At 46.0% G+C, this 15,587-nt stretch overlaps 1 long non-coding RNA gene across 1 annotated transcript; it reads left to right on the top strand.

Moving 5' to 3' along the window:
* The first annotated feature begins 2,172 nt into the window (after nt 1-2,172).
* On the top strand, nt 2,173-14,379 carry LOC132658129 (uncharacterized). The gene is made up of 2 exons (XR_009597252.1): nt 2,173-2,444; nt 3,040-14,379. It is a non-coding gene; the product is annotated as an uncharacterized LOC132658129 (long non-coding RNA).
* Nucleotides 14,380-15,587: the final 1,208 nt, after the last annotated feature.

Here is a 15,587-nt window from a genome sequence, read left to right as displayed (position 1 = left end):
AAATTTGTGTTGGCTGAGACCCTGAAAAGAGTTTTTGGGTTTTTGTGGGTTTTTTCTTTTCACTGTGCTCCGTACAAAGAACAAAAGCCAGCCTGCTGACAGGTGCTAAGGGTCCAGGCTGGATGAGCATGGTCCAGCTGCCCCGACAGAGCGGGCAGGCAGCTCCCCACACTGTGGGCTCCACAGTGCCACGGCATCCTCTCCACCTTCAGCTGGGTCTGTGGGTTGGACAGCAGCTGCCAACACAGTTCTCCACCCCTGCAGAGAGAGGGCACAGACATCTTGGCTTGGGATGGCTTTTTTTTTTTTTTCTCTTTCCTTTTCTCTTTTCTTTTTTTTTTTTGCCTTCTCTTTACTTAATCTATGTGTCAACCTGGCTGGTGGAGACCAGAAGCCAAAGAGGGTGTGGCTCTGAACAGAGGCACCCAGTGAGAGTGAGGGCTCAGCAGGGACCCCTGGGTGAGGAGTGGCTCCCAGACCAGCCCACAAGGCAGGCAGATCCTGCTTGTCTCCCTGATACTTGGTTCCCCAGGATCCAGCTGAGAGCTACTTATAGGGCAGGAGGGAACAGAAGCAGGGGGGCACACCAACATCAACAGTGTATGAGACTGATTATATTCATGGCTAAAACACCAGAGTCTGTTGGATCAGAAATACAGAAGGTGTTGGAGCCCAGCTGGATAATTCAAGTTTGCTCCTGTGCTGGGGACCAGGGCGTCCCCATGGTGGGATTTTTTACTTGCTGGGACCTTCCACAGAAGTGTGTTTTGACCATTCTCTGAACCATAAACAAAAATTCTCATGGTAAACAGCTTTCAAAGACAGTTATCTCTAAAAGGAAATTGGGACTTTATTTTCCCACAAGAAGTTCAAGGAATTGTGATTACTCAGAACTCCCTCTCAACATTCTTGTGAACATTTGAGAAATTCCCAGCGCCTCCTGTTGCCCCAAGAGCGGGAAGCCAGGGATGCACCAACTCACACATAGCTACGCAAGTGCTTTTGGGCTCATAGCAACTGCATAAATCATTGCATAACTGCAATTGTGTGTGTGTTTACTTTGATAATGAGAGGAAATGCAAATAAAGAAGTAATGACTTCAGGTAAAATTATGCCTAGAAAATGACTTTCTATTCTCTATCTCTCCTGTCCCCTTAAAAGTCCTCCTCTCAAGATCTCCTCCAGGAACTTAGCTCCCAGAGTGGTTTTCCAGGACTGCTAAGGGACATGTGACAATCTCTGTCATTAACTCCATGAGACCTCTACTTGGGCGCTCAAAGTTTCCCTCAGGCCCAGAGATGGACGCAGGGACTCTCCAGGCTAGAGGAGCCTCTGGCCAGCAGCCAACTTCCAATGCAAAGTGCAACTCCAGTCACGAAAAAGACCTGGGAAGTCTTGCCAAGTGCTGAAGACTCTGCCAGAAAAGAAGAAAGGGCCTGCATAAGCCTGCCCCCATCTCTTCATGGAGACAGCCAGCTCAACTTGTTCACCTACAACCAGGGAGGATGAGCATGTGGGGGCTAGATGTGTCCAGGGGAGTCTGATAAGGAGGCTGCCAGGAGCCTAAAGAGGGTATCTGCTCACATGTCAGCTGCAGCAAGCAGGAGAGAACAGCCCCTGGCCAGCAGAGAATTCCAAAAAATAAGGCTTTCCAGGATTTCCTGCCTAGGTGAGCATTGTAGGCAGATAGGCATATGCCTCAATTTCTTAAAAATGGTATGTTTTAAAAAAGAAATATAGATGGAAGGAAGGAAAGAAGGGAGAGAAGGAGGGGAATGAGGAAGGAATGAAAAGAACGAAGGGGGAAGGGATGGAAGAAGGAAAGAAAAGGAGACAGATAAAAGTTGTAGATCTGTGCAGTTTGATACAGTAGCTTCTGCTCACATGTGACTGTTGAGTGCTTGACATATGGCTGATCCAAACTGAGATATGCCGTAAGCTGGATTTCAAAGACTTAGTATGAAAAAAGAATGTTAAAAAATTTTTTTGATCAACTAAATACTGAAATGAGATTTTGGATTAAGCAAAATATATTAATTATTTTAATAGTATGTTATTAAAATTAATGTCACTTATTTTCCACTCTTTTTAATGTGCCTCCTAGAACCTTTACATCCGTGGCCTGCACTCCGCGTATACTTGCTGGGGGGCGGGAACCATCCAGTGCGCAGCGCAGCAGCGGAAAGGAGGCGGGGCCACAGTCCCACCGCTAGTTCCCACCAAACTGTTCAGGTCTTTAGCCCCGCCCCTTTCCCCAGACAGAGAGTAACTGGCCCTGGCTTGTGGTGCCTGATTCCTACATTCTCCACAGGAGATCCGAGCATCTCCCTGGAAAATCCTTTCTGTTTTAAGCTGCTAGTTTCTGACCTGCTTGACCTTTTAAAATCCTCAGCTTCATCTGAAGGCGCGCAGGGGCTTTCTTGCACTCTTGTTTGAGAAAGCCGGTAGGTGGCTGTGTGATAGTAACGGAAACTTTGAATAGGATGTGTGAGTCGTGGGAGGGTTTGGTTAGGCTTCAGTGGGGCTGAGGCACTGGCAGACGCTGTTCAAGTTTGAATCCAGGTTCAGCAGTAAATATTTAGGAGAGTTTTTAAAGTGATACTAGAGAACATCATAGCAACATTAAGGAAACATTTCTTCCAAAAGTATACCAGTTGAGCGACCTGTCTATGCCTGAGAGTTCATTGGGTGAGGAAGTCAGCAGGCTGTGTTGGACCCTGGAGGCGGGAGGAAAGGCTGGGTGTGCGATGCAAATGGAAAGGATCCAGGTGCCAACAGCCCAACTGCTCAGCTTCCCAGACCTCCAGCCCATGTGTATACTTCTTTCTCGAAAGTGCTCATAAGCATTTTCCATGTTACTTCTCATATACGTTTAGTACTCAAGTAAGATTCCACCAAGTGACTATCACTTTGTAAACTTCAGTGGAACATTTAAATAGTTTCAAGCTTTGTTCATTTGAATAAAATAGCAGCAAAATGCAATTTGTTTTTCCTGCTGTCTTTTCTCTGGGATTTATTTTCCTTGTGATTAATTTTCAGGAAAGAAACTACCGTGTTCAAGGGTATGAATGTTTTTCTACTTCTTCACAGATATTGCCAAGGTGGTGTCCAAAAGGCATGTATGAACTTATATTGCTCACAGTGATGGGTGTCTGTGCTGAAGTTTCTTGCAGCTTTGCCAGGATTGAAGTGTTACAGCATATATATTTATATTTTTTACAGCTTTTAAATTTGTAAATGTGTATATATATTTGCAAATTTAAATGCTGTAAAAATGGAAACAGATTTTTGAAGCTCTTATAAGCAAAATATTTATAGACAAGTAACACAAAAAATACATATTATGTGTGTGTGTGTGTGTGTGTGTGTGTGTGTATTTCCTGCTTGAAAATGACAAGATATTGACTTGAGCATTTCTGGAATTTACATGCACTTCTCTTTTTAAATTGTTCAGCACAGCGGCTTCCCTGGTGGTTCAGTGGTAAAGAATCTCCTGCTGATGCAACAGACATGGGTTTGATCCCTAATCCAGGAAGATCTCACATGCGGTGCAACTAAGCCCGTTGTGCCACAATTACTGAGCCTGTGCTCTAGAGCCTGAGCTGCAACTACTGAGCCCCCATGCTGCAACTCCTGAACCCTAGAGTCCTACTGAGCTCACGCACCCTAGAGCCTGTGCTCCACAACAAAAGACGCCACCGAGATGAGAAACCTGTGCACCGCAACTAGAGAGAAGCCCCTGCTGGACGCAACTAGAGAAAAGCCCACACAGCAACCAAGACTCAGCACAGCCAAAAATAAAATGATTTGTAGAAGTCGCTCTGCACAGAAGATATGTCTCTTATCCATTTATGAATATATTCAATCATTTATTTATATCAATATGGACTTGTTTTAGACTTTGGGGTATAGTCAATACTACTTTTTATTGTATTGCTCAAAATTCTCCGCTTAGCCATTGGGAACTCTTTCAGTTGACTCCTGTGCCCCTTTGCCATTTCTCTATCCATGTGTTTGTTTTGTGAGCACTTCCTTTCTCTCTGGCACTACAGGATGCTTCAGTTTCATCTTGTATATTTCCCACCTCAGTCCTGGAATCAGACCATTCTCCAGGGAGCCCTGGTTCTGGTTATGGGAGAATGATTCTAGAAACCAAGATTCAGGTACTTGGTGTTGCTCATTGCTACTAGAGTGTCGTTTCCCAGGTAACAGAGCAAAGATAAAAATGTGTTTACTAGTCTATAGATAGACATCCGTAACTATTTCTACATGTAACCATCTGTGTCTGTATTAAGATAAACATGAATTCTTACTTTGCCTTACTCTATTCCAGTACCACATGGATCATTCTAGTCTTGCTTATCTTTCCACTCTGATTCTGACGCATTTTAAAGACATTACTTTGCCGACTAAGGTCCGTCTAGTCAAGGCTATGGTTTTTCCTGTGGTCATGTATGGATGTGAGAGTTGGACTGTGAAGAAGGCTGAGTGCCGAAGAATTGATGCTTTTGAACTGTGGTGTTGGAGAAGACTCTTGAGAGTCCCTTGGACTGCAAGGAGATCCAACCAGTCCATTCTGAAGGAGATCAACCCTGGGATTTCTTTGGAAGGAATGATGCTAAAGCTGAAGCTCCAGTACTTTGTCCACCTCATGCGAAGAGTTGACTCATTGGAAAAGACTCTGATGCTGGGAGGGATTGGGGGCAGGAGGAGAAGGGGACGACCGAGGATGAGATGGCTGGATGGCATCACGGACTCGATGGATGTTGAGTCTGAGTGAACTCCAGGAGATGGTGATGGACAGGGAGGCCTGGCATGCTGCAATTCATGGGATCGCAAAGAATCGGACACAACTGAGCGACTGAACTGAACTGAACTTAAAGACCTCATCCCAGGGAGGGCTGATCACCCCTTTTGAAGAATTTATTTTCTATAAGCATGTTATCTGTGAAGAGGGGAAGAAAAGTCATGCCTAATTTCTGTCAACAGAGAGGGGGAAATATCATCTATGGGCAAAAAAAAAAAAAAAAGTTTTAAATGTCCTTAAAGTTATCAGTTGAATCTGTTGCTGATGGAAACACAGCAGTCTGCGTAAGTCTCCAAAGCACAAGGTCTACACAGGTGATTCCGGGTCCAAGGCCTGGCTGACTTTGCTCCCAGCATCTCCCTGTTAGCACAGAGTACTAGTGGCTCCTGACCAGAACCCACGGGAGGATCCCAAACACAAGTGTTGATCTTCCAAAGTCACTGCTTCTCAGTGTCCCCCTCAAAGAGGTTGTGTCTCAGACAAGAGGGGCTCCCTCACCTTGGCTCACTGAGATTGGTCACCTCAAACTGCAGCTTACCAGCATGATGTGCCACAGAAAGACTGTCCACGTCAGCCCAGCGGTGCTCAGGGAGCACCTTCTGTGCCTTCTTGGCCTGGCTCCTCACCCTCCAGGGTGAGTTGTTACTCTCCCTTTGACACAGACGCAGCAAGTTTCTCCCTCCCTTCTCAAGCCCTTCATGGGATACGTTTGGCCATATTGGTGTGGGATTCTCCATCCAAGCAGGCACAGACTCCTTGTGAAACAAAGTTTATGTTTAATTACACAAGTAGTGATAATCGAAACATTTTCCATGGGTCGGCTCTGTTCAGAGCATTTTGCTTCTATAAGTTTAATCCTCATAACAAGCCATTATTAGCCCTATCTTTTTAGGAAAAAAAAAAAAAGTAAGGCTCATTGAGATTTAGTTTTGTGCCTCTTATACAGCTAATAACTAATAAAACCAGGATGTACGCTAACCATGGCCATACATACTGCAGCTAAGCAATACACTGATGCAGGCTCATTGTCTAAAAATAAGTAATTAAAAATCCCCAAGCACAGAAATGTATAGTCTCTCTTTGTCACACCCTTCCAATTCTTCTCTTCCTCTTCCAATTCTTTTCCTCAGAGGTAACATCCTTCTAGAACTGTTTCTTTTCTTTTTGTCCATTTGGCTTGTGGGACCTTAGTTCCTCAACTAAGGATGGAACCCGTGGCCCCTGCAGAGGAAGCATGGAGTCTTAACCAGTGGACCACCAGGGAATCCCCAAGACCTATTTCTATGTATGATATAGTCTTTGGATTTGGGAGGGTCTTTAAATACAAGTATTACACTATATGTGCCATGCTTTTGACTTGTTTGTTTCATTTGTCAATATGCCTTAAAGGTCATGTCCTGCCAACATATGTAAATCTGCCTCAGCCCTTCAAGCATTTTAAGGATTCCATGGTGTGAATGTCCCATAAATTATTTATCTGGTCTCTGATTGATAGCCATTTGGATTGTTTCTAGTATTTTGCTTGAAAAACCACAGTATGTTGAACATTCTTGAATATGCCTTTGTCAGAATGGCAGAGGGCAGATTCCGAGGAGTGGAATTTCTAGCTCAGGGTGAAGTGTTAGCGACTCACTCTTTGTGACCCCATGGACTATAGCTTCCCAGACTCCTCTGTCCATGGAATTCTCCAGGCAAGAAAACTGGAGTGGGTTGCCATTCCCTTCTGCAAGGGATCTTTCCAACCTAAGGATCAAACCTGAGTCTCCTACATTGGCAGGCAGATTCTTTACAGTCTGAACTACCAGGGAAGCCAACTTGAGGCAGTGTAGTAATATCAAGCTCAGGGTGAATCCACATTTAACTTGTTGCTACTGCCTAACTGTTCTTTAAAATGATTGGGGTGATTTTTCACTTCCCTCAATGATGTCTGAAATCACCTGTCTTTCCACATCCCCACCAACACTGAATAGCAGCGATCCTGAACATTGTTTACTAATCTGATGGGTAGAAAATGAGATCTTCCTGTTTGAATTGGAATTAACTCTGTTTGAATTTATGCTTCTAGTTCCCTCATTGCTCATTTATTACTAGGCTTTGGATTTCTTCTCTTATCCTGTGCAAGCATTTGCACCCTCCCCAGTAATAATCTAAAATGACTGTTAAAAACTCTTTGTTGATCTCACCTTTGAGCTTATGTACATTCTGCTAAGAATGCTTATCAGTTCTTCCCAGCCCTTCCTGGAGCCCCTTTGGGGCTCCTTTCTCAAAGATAAATTGTTCTGGAACATGTCAGCAAAGCTTGCCTTTGGAAGGTTGTGGACTTTTGTCATAGTTGTGACTCAGCCCCTGTCCCTGCAGTCTGCGGCCATCCACGTGGAAAATGCTAATTCCCTACGCAAGAACCTGCTGCCCACTCAGCCCTCAGCCAACAGAAGTACTTGCTCAGCCTTCTTCCCACTGCTCCTTTGCTCCTGCCTGCCCCTTTACCTCAAAATGCTGGTATAAACAGAAGACACCCAGAGAAGCTGAACCATTCAAACACTACAAAATTATCCCATGAGAACACATGGATATTTGCTTAACCTCTGCAACCTCTTTAGAAATGTTCATGCATAAGCATGCATATATTTACATAATCTTTTTTTAATGCAAATAGAAGGAAACTATACATTGTATTCTGTACCTGGCTTTTTTAAAAAAATTATTTATTTATTTGACTGCATCATGTCTTAGTTGGGTGCTTGGGCTCTAGAGTGCGCAGGCTTAGTAAGGGTGAGCTGGTTTAGTTGCCCCTCAGCATGTGGAATCTTTGTTCCCCAACCAAGGGTCAAACCCACGTCCCCTGCACTGGAAGGTAGATTCTTTTAACCACTGGACCACCAAGCAAGTCCCTGTTTTTTTGTTTTTTTTTAAGTAACAACATAGCTCCAAGTTCTTTCCGTGTCAGTATACACAGAAATTTTTCATTTTGAATGGTCTTAGTATTTCATTGGTGTCATTATTTATTTATTTATCTAGTCTTCTATTAATAGACATTTGGGTCCTTTCCACTTTTTTACCACTACACACAAGGCTACTACTGTGAACGTTCTCGAACAAACATCCTTGTGGACATGTAAGGATGTACCTGCAAGGTCAATTCCTAGAACTGGAACTACAGAGTCAAACAGAAGAAATGTGTACTTCAGTTTTGATAGATTTGCTGTGCCAATTTACCCAACCATCTAGAGTCATGGAGAGGTACTTCCCAGATGGTCCAATGGTTAAGACTTTGCCTTCCAACGTAGGGAGTGTGGGTTCGATGCCTGGTTGGGGAGTTAAGATCTCACATGCCTTGCCAAAAATACAAAAACATAAAACAGAAGCAATATTGTGACAAATTCAAAAAAGACTATAAAATGGTGCACATCAAAAAAAAAAAAGAGTCATAAAGAAAGGGTTGTCTGTCTGCTCTCTCATAGGGCTTTGTTAAACTTGCAAACCTTCTCCCATCATGTAGGTGAAAAATGGTATCTCATTGTAATCTTACTTTGCATTTTTCCAGTTATGGCTTAGGAATATGTTTCAAGCATTAAGAAGTCATTTGTATTTATTTTTCTGTAAACTGCTTATTTATATCCTTTATGAACTATTCTATTTGTTAACAGGACTTCTTCATATATGAAAGAAATTAGTATTTTCATTATATATGGTATAATAATATCCTCCAGTTTACTATTTATCCATTATTTGTAAGCTTTTTATTAAATATTTGTTGTTGCTAAGCTATGTCCAAATCTTTTATGACCCCATGGACTATAGCCCGCCAGGCTCTGCTGTCCATGGGATTTCCCAGGCAAGAAAGCTGGAGTGGGTTGCCATTTCCTACTCCAGGGGATATTTGAGACCCAGGGATCGAACCTGCATCTCTTGTGTCTCCTGCATTGGCAGGCAGATTCTTTACCACTGAGGCACCTGGGAAAATTTGCTATCTTATAAAAGGTTAGATTTGCAATATGCACATTTGGGTGGACAAGGGTTGATTTCTGTACCTCATCCTCATTTTTGCATTTCAGTCCCCACTCCCTTGAGGTGGCAGACACTTGATCTTGGCAATCCAGAGGCTGGCTGCTTCCCTCATCCCCTCAAGGTTCCTGGGGGATCCTGAGTCCAGGTGGGCTTACTCAGGATGCAGGAGGGGGCCTGAGTTCATTCGATCCTTCGTGCCCACAAGGCCCTTCCGAGGCTGTGCTCTCCTCCCCAGTCTTGCAGTATAAGTGGAGTGCACAGGACTCCTCTGCCGCCCACAGGGTTGCAGGGGCCCAACTGCCTGACACCCCACTTGGCCCTTCATAACCTGGACCTTTGCCGCCTCCTCTTGGCTCATCCCAGAAAACTGGGTCAGTACCCCTTTCTCAGGGCCCCACCAACATTTATGTATATCTCACAGACCCCCGACTCTGCTCCCAAGCCCAGGATGCTGACAAGCCTTGCTATTCCTCCTCAAACAGTTCCCCAAATCTATTCCTGTGTCTGCCATTCCTCTGAGGAGCTGGAATTCTGGACCACAGAGATCAGGAAGACTTTTTATACTTTTTTCTCCTTTTTATATTGTCACTTCCCTTCCCTGAAGCAGTGCACACAGAGAATGGCCAGAAATGTGTGACAGTGTGTGTGTGAGAGTGTGTGTGCATGTGTGTGGCTCCCAGAGAGAGGAAAGGTCAAAGCTTATCAGGAACTGCCAGGAAGAAAGCAAACGGGTATTAAACCCTGCCTCTCCTGACAAGTGTTGCCGCACCCGCTGGCTGCCCCAGGCCTGGACTCCCTCAAGCCCCCAGCTGACACCATCTGGGGCTACTCTGGTCTGTATGCCTGCAATGTCCCCTTCCCTAGAAGCCCTTTGCGGGTGGTGGGGGGTGGCCTGTCTTCCTCTCCTCGATGGCATCCAGCCCCGTGGGCCTTGCAAGTCTGGGCTCTCGGTCAGGTGCACGGTGCTGAATCACCTACTGGTCGTAACAGGCCAGGCTTTTTTCATCCTGGGAGCTCTCCAAGAAGGCCAGGATGGGTGGGGTCCCAGTGAGGGAGCTACTTAGGGTGTCCCCCCAAACGAACTCCCTGGCTTCTCCTCAAGGCTTTCCTCAGCGGAGCTTCAAGGAACCAGGAAGAAAGCTTTTCTCCAGAGAACTCTGCAGATAGGCCCTCCTCCCCATTTGTCTCCCCAGCCTGCCTTCCTGCCTTGTTGAGGTTTCATCAGGCCAGGGAGCTGGACAGTGTAAAATAACCTCAGACCTGGGCTGCTCAGGATGGGGAGCCGCAGGGGCCGAGCCTTTCCTTGCCTCTCTTTCACTCTTCTGGACAGCATCAATTCTCAGGATAGTGCAAACGCATCCTCAGCTGTCTCCAGGCCTCCAGCCATCTCTAATTGTCTCCTCCAGCATCCTCCATGAGGTCAGCCCCAACCTGATCTAATTTTGCTGGTCCATTACCCACCTCAGTGCCCACTACCTCCAAGGCCTTGAGGCCTATAGATCTTTCTTTAAAAAAAAAAAAAAAAAAGTGATTGGAGGATAATTGGCTTTACAATATTGTACTGGTTTCTGCCATACATCAACATGAATCAGCCACAGGTATACACATGTCCCCTCCCTCTTGAACCTCCCTCCCACCTCCCACTCCACCCCACCCCTCTAGGTTATCACGGAGCCCTGGCTTGAGCTCCCTGCGTCATACAGAGAATTCCCACTGGCTATCTATTTTACATATAGTAATGTATAGGTTTCCATGCCACTGTTTGTCCCACCCCCTCCTTCTCTCGCTGTGTCCATAAGTCTGTTCTCTATGCCTGCATCTCCATTTCTCCCCTGCAAAGAGGTTCATCAGTAGAAGATTTCTAGAATCCTCTCCTCAGTAGCATCTCTGAGCAACATCATCCACCAACAGGCTTGCCTTAGGGCTGAAGGTCAAACTCAGGGGGAAATGCAGGCATTAGTGGAGCCCCACCTCTGGCACTTCCTGGATGGTCCCTTGATCTTCCTGGACCTCTTTCTTCATCAGTAAAGTGGTGAAAAATTCAGTACTTACCTCGCACGGCAATGAGCGGGGTCCATGGGTATCATATGGGTGCTTATAAAATATACACTATTATTCATAGTATTTTGTGAAGAGCATTTTTCATTGTAAGTGATCCTGACCCACGTATCTAGCATAAATCTTGAGTCTTTTTTTTTTGGGGGGGGGAGGGGAGATTTCTCTACTATTTTCTTTCTTTTTTTACTACAATTTTTATTTTAATTAGAAGGTGGGATGTGGGTAGCAGTGTCAGGAAAAATAGTGTAGGATGTGGACGGAAAGACAAATAGGCTATATGGCAGCCTCACCTCCCAAAGTAGGTGTCAGCAAATTCAGCTAGGACCAAATAAAGTTTGGAAACCTAGTGCTGAATTCCTGGCCCCTGCGGACACTGACAGAACTCAGACCTCCACCCCTGCAGGTGTAATGTGGGTGCTCTCCAGCAGCCTGTGTTAGGAAGGCACCTTCACCCATGGGCACCCTCTCCAGTTACCTGACATCACATCTGATACACAGGCTTCCAGGACAGTACTGGCTCCAGGACACATGTGCTGGGGTCACTGCAGAGCCGGGGGTGAAGGAGAAGGGACGGCAAGTCGGGAGCCCAGAGGACTGGAAGGCCCTGAAGTCACGGGGATGGTTGGTTTCCCTGTGGGGAAGCAGAGCAAGAGATGCAAGGTCATGAACCAGGAGAGGAAACAGGACGTTAGGAACAAACCGCAAAAGATTGAAAATACCCTTGGTTTCCATCAGTGTGGGAAAGGCTAAGCTCAGGGGAATATCCAAACAAGGGAAAGCTGAGCAGAAGGATGAGAGCGTGTATTATGGATGGATGTGAAATGATATTCAAGATAGAGTATAAAGTGAAAAAAGCAAGATGCAGGTGGTACATAAAATAAGCTACCACTTGCGGGTTTATTTATATTATTTGTGTGACCATGCATAAAATGTCTCCGGAAGGCGTCACAGAAAATCATTTTAGGAATTTTGTGATGGTGATGGGGTTCAGGGAAGGCCACTCCAAAACATGACACTATGGTATATTGATTATTTTGAATTAAAGTTACTTAAGAAGTAGCCAGTGCAAGGACAGCTACTCTGACCTTCCTTTGTGCCTCTGAGAGCAAGAAAAAAAAAAAAAATCCCCCATTCTGGAGATTGTGTGCCTACTTTAGTCGCTTTTTTGGGTCTCATATCTTTGGGACCCTCAGAAATATAAAATTGAATTAAATCTGTTTTTCTCCTGTTAATCCCTCTTTCATGAAAGGGGTGTCTTAGACAAAAACCTCAAAGAGTAGAGGAAAAAATTATTTTCCTTCCTGACAATGGGTACAGAGTCTCAGACGGGCAGGATGAAAAAGTTCTGAAGAATGATGGTGGTGATAACGTGAATGCACTTAATTCCACACAGTTATATGCTAAAAAAACAATTAAAATGGAAAAATTTTATATTACTTTTAACTACATTTTTTAAAAACTGAAACATTTCATGAGCTGCCTGTGGGGAGAACTGGGTGTTCAAGAAAGAAAGGAAGGGAGACTTCACTGCACTTCCTTTTGTAACCATGGAAATCTTTCCAGAAAAATAAGGAAGGAAGGGACTTCCTTTGGCAGGCAGTGGTTTACAGACTCTGCGCTTCCTCCGCAGGGTACACGGGTTCCATCTCAGGTCAGGGAACTAGATCCTACAACCACACAACTAAGAGTTCCAATGCCACAGTTAAAGATCCTGCAGGCCTAACTGAGATCCACTGTAGCCAAATAGATAAAAATAAATATTTTTTAAAAAGAGGCAGAAGAGGAAGCAAACTGATAGGGCCCAAGACAAGGTAAGCCTTGCAGGATGGCTGGCTGAGAGGCAGTAGAGGGTGGCGAACACTTCACTGACAAAGGATCTATTTACAAAAATTGTAAAGGGCGAAGACGGTTGGATGGCATCACTGACTCAATGGACATGAGTTTGAGCAGAGTTGGGGAGATGGTGGAGGACAGGGAAGTCTGGAATGCTGCAGTTCAAGGGGGTCTCAAAGAGTCAGCCACGACTGAGCGACTGAACAACAAAACCGGAACCAAGAGCAGTGAGGCGTGAGAGGGTAGGGGGTTGGGTGAGGGGGTACAGCACTGGGCTCAGTAGCAGTGAAGCTCCGTGCTCGGACTACTTACTGGAATCAAGGAGAGAATCAGTGCAAGGGGCTACCTGACAGAGGCTGCGACCTTCCTTCCAGGGTCACAGCCAGCCTGGGTGACCTGGCAGGGAGGGCGTCGGGGGAATTAACACAGACCTTCCTCTCTTCCCTCCCTTTGATCTCTCCTGGCCGCTCCACTGCCCAGCGCGGAAAGGCAGCCTGTGGGCAAGGGCGCTGGGCGGAGCAGGATTGGACGCAAGGGTCACCCTCCTCCTGACACAGGAAAAGGGTGGGGATAGCATCTAGAGGGACAGCGGGACAACCTTGGAGGCAGCCTGCCAGCCGAGGAGCCGGCCTGCCTGGGCGTGTAGCCTGGTTCGGCCATTCACCCCTAGGCCTCCCGGGTTAATGACTGTAGGGATCCTAGACGCCGCTGCCAGACGTACATTTGTTAATGTTGACGCAAAGTGCTTAGAACAGTGCCGGGCGCGGGGTACACACTGTACACGCGAACTGTGACAGCCTGCGGAGTGGAACCTCGAGCTCCCCGCGGCTCCGACCCAGGCAGGATGCGGTGGGCGGGGCGTCCTGGGAGGCAGGAGGCGGAGCCAGCCCCGAGGGTCCAGGGGAGGCTGCACCTGCGTTGTAGCAGGACTGCAGGTCCACTGAGCGCCTCCACGTGTCAGCCCTGAGCTGCGCCTGCAGTGTCCACTGTCACGAGACCCTCACCGCACGTGCCAGCTGGGTGTCAGCTGGGTGCCAGCTGGGTGCCGGCTGGGTGCAGCCGGGTGGAATCCTTGCTCCTTACAAAAGGGGGGAAACTAAAGCTTGTGTGGGGAAGCCCCGGTCCAAGCGGCTGCCGCCGCTAATGAAAACTTTACTCCCAGCTGGGCTCTCACTGCTCCACCCCTCCCAGTTGCTAAGTGTTCCCGCAGCAACTCAGCACTGAAAGAGTTACAGATTGTAATATCAGAATTTAGAATAGCCATTATGTGCAAAATTTTCCTAAGCTGACGGGGCACTTATACAAAGGGTAAATTCTCATTCAAAAATTGTGGTCAATTGAAAGAGTAGATTAAAAGTCTCCAAAATATCAAATTTATTAACTTCAAAACACAACTTTAAAGAAGATTGCAGGCAATTTTATGAAAAATTAAAAGTGATAAACCGATATTGAAAGTAATGCACTTTTTTTTTTTCCTCAGAAAAATACCAGGGGCGTGGTACTTAAGAGATAGCAAGAATAGTATTTTTCTTTTGTTATTTTAAAATACTGGACTAATTGATATAAATAAGTTTGTTATTTGCTTGAATGTACCTTATCTTTTTAAAGAACCTTATTTTGAAAAAGTTTTAAAATAAATTATTTTATAAACCCAATATAATAAACACAACTTCTCAGTCAATAAATACTTAAATTTTTTAAAAATCCGAGGCCACTTCACATATCAGTGGACGTGTGGATCCCTTCTTGCTCTCTGTCCCTACTCCTTCACAAAACGAAAGATGATTTTCATCCCTATAAATCACTGTTCATGGTAAATATAAATGAACAAATAAGTGGATGGACGATTAGTGTATCTGAAGGACAGACAGAACTGGCTGGAGTGGTGATGAGGCTGGGAAGGCAGTTTGGGCAGCGTGGGAAAGGCTGAAGAGAGGATTGTACCCAAGAGGCAGTACTGTACGCTTTGGGGTTTGGAGTTTGGGACAGAAAAATGTTGACACCAGACTGTAAGGAAGATCTATCTCACCAAGGGATGAGAGAGGTTATAGAAGGAGCCATGTCACGGTCGCCATTTGGGGGCTCAAGGTGACAGCATCTTTATTTCTATTTATTAATTTTTCGCCATGCCACATGGCTTGTGGGATATTATTTCCCCAATCAGGGATCGAACTCAGGTCTTGGACCCTCGGCAATGAAAGGGTGGAGTCCTAACTACTGGACCACCAGGGAATTCCTGACAACATTTTTAGAAGGGCCTGGAAAGGGAGGCAAGGAAGCCTGAGAAGTGTGAGAGGACTGGCAGGATCTGGTGGGTGCCTGTGTTCGGGGCCTGGGAGAGGGAGGGGTGGGGGCAAGCTAGCCCCTTGGCAGCACCAGGGAGGTCAGGATGTGGGGAGGAAGCCTTTTCTCTCTGCATTTCTGTTAAGCCCCCTGCTTCCTGAGGGAGGGGGAAGGGTTTGGATCATCCGCAGGTCATGACTCAGGTCTGAGGCTGTCACCCCAGCACCCAGAATGGAGGACCAAGGCCACAGCACTGTCACCTCCTCTGATCCTGGTGCTGTTTCCAGGGAGAGGCTCCACCCTGTCTTGAGTGGCTGGTGGGGAGCATCAGGGACTGTCCCATCTTACAGTCTCGGGACTTCTCCTACGCAGGTGGACCCTGGCCAGGACACCTGTCCAGACATGGTTTTGTGTCTCTCAGCATATTTCCAGGATACCCCGTGGAGAACTTCTCCACCACCTGCCACCGTCCTGCTGTGCTGGAACCTGAGGGATTGAGGAAAAACTGGGAATCATCCCGAGATGATTCTAGATCATCTCTCCCTTGCTCTCTGCAGTCCTGCCTCAGGCGTCAAAGTTCAAATAGAACTAGACATCA

This window comes from Ovis aries, chromosome 18 (genome assembly GCF_016772045.2).
Source record: "Ovis aries strain OAR_USU_Benz2616 breed Rambouillet chromosome 18, ARS-UI_Ramb_v3.0, whole genome shotgun sequence".
NCBI lineage: Eukaryota > Metazoa > Chordata > Mammalia > Artiodactyla > Bovidae > Ovis > Ovis aries.
This window is presented reverse-complemented; position numbering and strand designations above follow the sequence as displayed.